This window comes from Mya arenaria, chromosome 12 (genome assembly GCF_026914265.1).
Source record: "Mya arenaria isolate MELC-2E11 chromosome 12, ASM2691426v1".
Classification (NCBI taxonomy): domain Eukaryota; kingdom Metazoa; phylum Mollusca; class Bivalvia; order Myida; family Myidae; genus Mya; species Mya arenaria.
The window spans coordinates 52,223,370-52,228,565 of NC_069133.1; positions in this window are offsets into that span (position 1 = coordinate 52,223,370).

The following is a 5,196-nucleotide window of genomic DNA, read 5'->3' on the forward strand; positions in this document are numbered from 1 at the left end:
CCGAGGCGTGAAAACATGTGACCTTGTTTATAAACTTGATATTGCCACGTGGAATGTAGCTGGTCTACGCAAATACTACAATGATCAAGAGATTAAACGTTATATGCAACAGTTTGATATATTCGGCGTAGTGGAAACTTGGGGTGATAACGAAAGCGAATTTGATTCATTTTTATCATCATATAAACATTTCGGATATATTAGAAAGAAACCTGTAAATGCAATTAGAAATAGCGGCGGTGTAAGTGTTTTTGTAAAATGTGAATTTATTCAATCAGGATTTATAAGCCGCATATGTCAAGATTATGTAAATTGTGTTGTACTTTACATTAAGTCATCTTTGTATGATTTTGCACATGATATTATACTTAATGTAGCATATGTATCCCCAAAAGGTTCCACTATATACCAAGATGACTGTAACGGCATTTTTCTGATAGAGAATAATATTTCAATGATTAAGAATACATATAACAATTGTCGCATATATATGGCTGGTGATTTTAATGCTCGAACCAAAAATCTTTTAGATTATATACCAAATGACAATCTAAATTATGTATATAATGCAGAGGTAGATTATAACTCGGATAACTTTAGTATGCATAGACACAATAAGGATTCTGAACGATACAATGCCTTTGGTAAAGCATTAACTGAATTATGTTGCACTTTGGATGTACATATTATAAATGGTAGACTACATAATGATATAGAGGGGAATATCACATGTTGTGCTAATGGGGGTCGAAGTGTAGTAGACTATCATATAGCTTCTTCAGAGTTGTTTCATTACATAAGCTACTTTAATGTTGATGATATAGATAGCTCTGATCACTTTCCTATTGTAACTCAACTCTCTATTCCTAGGCAGAGCAATAACGGTACTAATAATATACAAGGGGACCGCGAACCTAATATACAAACGTTTGATAGTTTTAAATGGAGTGAACGCATGGCAGAAGTTTCTATCTAATTTTTGTTCTATGATTGATTTACACAGTCGTTCAATTTCAGATTTAGTCGAAATTAATATAGAGAGTGCTATTTCTATGCTACTGGATATTTATAAACGAGCGGCGGGTGTAATGCAGTGTAAGAAAAGGATATCGCTTAATAAGTCTGATCAACCAAAATGGTGGGACCGAACTTGCATCCAGTTGAAACATACTAAAACAGTTTTATTGCGCCATTTTAGGCATACTAATGACGAGTTTGATTTTAATATGTATTAAGAAGCACGGTCATCCTTTAAGAACGTATGTAGAAAGAAACAATTAGAATATCAAAAGCATGCACGTCAGATGTTAATAGATCACAGTAGAAACCCAAAGTTATTTTGGTCAACATTAAAGCGATGTACATATAAACAGCCTGAGGCAGTGAGCTCAATTAAGCCTAATGAGTGGGTTGAATATTTTAAATCTTTACTTTTTAAAGACAATCAAGTGTCTGTTGATGGCTTGGATATTTCTAATACGGCTGAACATATCGGAATTGAAAATTTATTAAACGCACCTATCACAAATGAGGAAATCGAGAAAAGTATAAGGAAATTAAAAGCTGGAAAGGCACATGGTATTGATGGCATAGGCGCTGAATTCTATAAAAATACCATAACATTGATAACGCCTATATTGAATATAATATTTAATAAAATCCTTTCATCGGGTGAATTTCCGGACAGTTGGAGTACTAGTCTAATTACTCCTATCTGTCTGGTTCTAAAAATGACCCAGCCAACTATCGTGGTATTTCTTTAATTAATGTTATATATAAGATATTTTCAAGTATTGTTACAGAAAGAATCACAGAATGGTCAGAGCAATACAATGTTTTAAATGAATCGCAAGCTGGTTTTAGGGCAGGTTATTCTGTTGTTGATAATTTGTTTACATTACAATGCCTAATACAAAAATATTTGTCAAAACCAGGCGGCAGATTTTACGTGTTGTATGTTGATTTTCAAAAGGCCTTTGATTCCTTGGGTCATTACAAACCTTTTGCTAATATGATAAACAAAGGAATAAAAGGTAAACTCATAAACGTAATACTGTCGATGTATTCTAAACTCATAGCTCATATAAAATCTCTGGTGGTCTTGATGACGTCATAACAAATGATGACGTAAATACAAAAAAGTTTATGCTACTGAGGGTTTTAAGTGTAATATTGGGACAAGGCAGGGAGATTTATATTCTCCAATTTTATTTAATCTTTTTATCAATGATCTATGTCAATATCTTAAAGATAGTTGTAACCAGGGTGTTTTTATCACGGACAATATTCCTGTTTACTGTACGCAGATGATGTGGCAAATTGTGCTGATACTGCCATAAACCTTCAACGACAATTAAACGCTATTTCCGACTTCTGTAATGAATATGGGATGCAATTTAATGTGAAAAAACTGAAATTATTGTATTTAGAAACGGAGGCCCATTACGCCAGTATGAAAATTGGACACTTAATGGTAACATCGTCAGAATTACATCGATGTACAAATATATGGGTTTATTGTTTACTCCAACATTATCTTGGTCTGCAGCTAAATCCAAATTAGCAGCTCAGGCAAGGAAAGCTATTTTTTCAATTAAAAACTATCAGTTGTCATTTGGTACGTTTAATCATAATGAATTTTTTAAACTTTTTGATACAATGGTCTCCCCGATACTGACATTTGGCTCAGAAATTTGGGGATTCAAGGAATGTAATGAGATTGAAAAAGTACAGCTTTTCTTTTGTAAATATTTTCTCGGAGTTAATAGTTCTGTAAATAATTGTGTTGCTTTAGGTGAATGTGGTAGATTACCAATGTTCACTATTTATGTCTCGAAATGTGTAAAATATTGGTGCAAAGTATTACAAATGCCTGAAAATAGATTCCCTAGAACTTCATATATTATGATAAAAAATCTGGATAGTTTAGGTAGGCGTACTTGGGCAACTTATATAAAAGAAATATTGTTTACATATGGCTTTGGGTATGCTTGGATTGCCCAGGATGTGGGAGATATAAATATATCTATGTGTCATTTTAAAATAAGAATTGCTGATTGTTGTAGACAAACATGGCTTGGTGATGTAAATAATTCCTCACGTTGTGATACTTATAAATGCTTTAAGTCTTTATTGAATGTTGAAAGATACCTTAATATCAGTTTACCGTTTCCTGTACGAAAATCATTGGCAAGATTTAGAACATCTAGTCATAAACTTCATATTGAAATTGGTCGATTTTTTTGTATTGATAGAAATGATCGCTTTTGTATTTATTGTTTATTGGATAAAGACATACTTGTTATTGAAGATGAATATCATGTATTTTTTAAGAGTTCAAGATTTAATGACATCCGGGAAAATTATTAGTTCTCTTGGTATCGTGGAAATACTGACATTTTTCATTTCTATAATATGATGGCATCGGAAAATGTTACCCATATTAAATCCATTGCTCTTTACATTCATAAACTCATGTTAGCTATAGATAACACTTAACTTGTTAACCAAGAGACACAACTCTTATTTAGTTACATATATGCATTTTGTTATATTTGATTTGAATTGTAACATGTATTATGGGCTGGAGGCCTTTCGTTCGTTCGTTAGTGTCAATTTTCAAGAAAATGTACAGTTTTAACGAAAACAATTTAAAACCCGAATTTTGTAAAACATGTTACTCGACGAACCAACTACCCGCTAATTTCACCGAAATGTTCCAGACTAAATGCATTATCCCGCTATTGCATTATCAATTCAACACATATGACCAAGAGAAACAATATATCTATTACAATACAGGTGAAATGGAAGTCAAATGTCGTCCCAAAGAGCCGTTAATTAAGCTATTACACTACTGCGTTTACATATATAATACCTTATATTAGTTTATTATAATTGAATAACGCTCCTGTAACACAAATATTTGTTCAACTTTAAAACTTATCTTGTACATACACATGACTTATTTAAGTGAACTAGTATGTGATTAGACGATGTACGTTAGTATAAGTCTTAATAAAATATCTGTTCTGTTCTGTTCTTTAAAATAAATTGAATTTGATGAAAAAAAATCTTATTCATGCTTTTGTAATGAGATTACCAATTGTAACAGTGTCAATAGGTCAAAGCCAATAAACAATACACAGGAAGTGTCAGGAACCCTTCTATGATAACATTTAAAAGGACACGAAAGGGAATTATCCATTTGTTACTTTTTATTTGATGTAAAAAAATTAAAAAAAATACATGATAAATACATCTCATTATCCCCAATTTGAATTGTATGTATGTTAAAAAATATGTAGTGTGTCTTTTTGCTGAATAAGATTAATGATCTGTGATAGACAGCAGGAGGCAATAAAGATAAGGATCAAGATAAAGATCAATACACAGAATTGTGTACTATGGGGAGGGGTAGTGGACACTTAAAGAAGGCTAAAATTACATTGGATAGTATTTCATTTTATAATGAAGCTCCAACACTAAATATACTAAAACTTTGAAATATATGTTTATCTAAATAATTAAGAAGTTACAAAATAAAATGCAATTCAATAAGGGTACATTGTAGAAGACACACTATAATTTATTATGGTGTACTTACTTGATAATGATTGCTGTCATCTTAAATCCGAGCACATTTGCAACACAAGAATAAACATCAAAAATGAATGTTTCATAATGAAAGAAAATCTTGGTTGATATATCCCTTGAATGAATCAACAATGGCACAACAATTTCACAGTTTGAGCTTGGAACAATAAGGCGTGAACTTTGATATTAACTATTTCAAATAACAAGCAACTTGTAATGATCACCTTCTGAAACTGATTATAACACTTTAAATAAAGGCTCATGAATTTCGTTATGTCATAAAAGTATTTGAAGATGAAACCCTTTTACTTAGAACCATAGTTATATAATAAAAGCTATCAATTAATATGAAAAAAATTCAATGCATAAGAAAACAAAAACATTTAAATGTCTTAATGTTTGACAAATTAATTTTATTTTATAAAACAACATCAATCATATAATTCTATATTATTAACATGAAAGGTCCAAATTGATTATAATTATTCTCTATAATAATTAACATTAAAACATCTGTTGAAACTAAACACATCATTCTAAGTTTCACTGTAAAGATAGCATTTATTATAGACTTAAGAAGCCTCATCTGGTCAGCCCCTG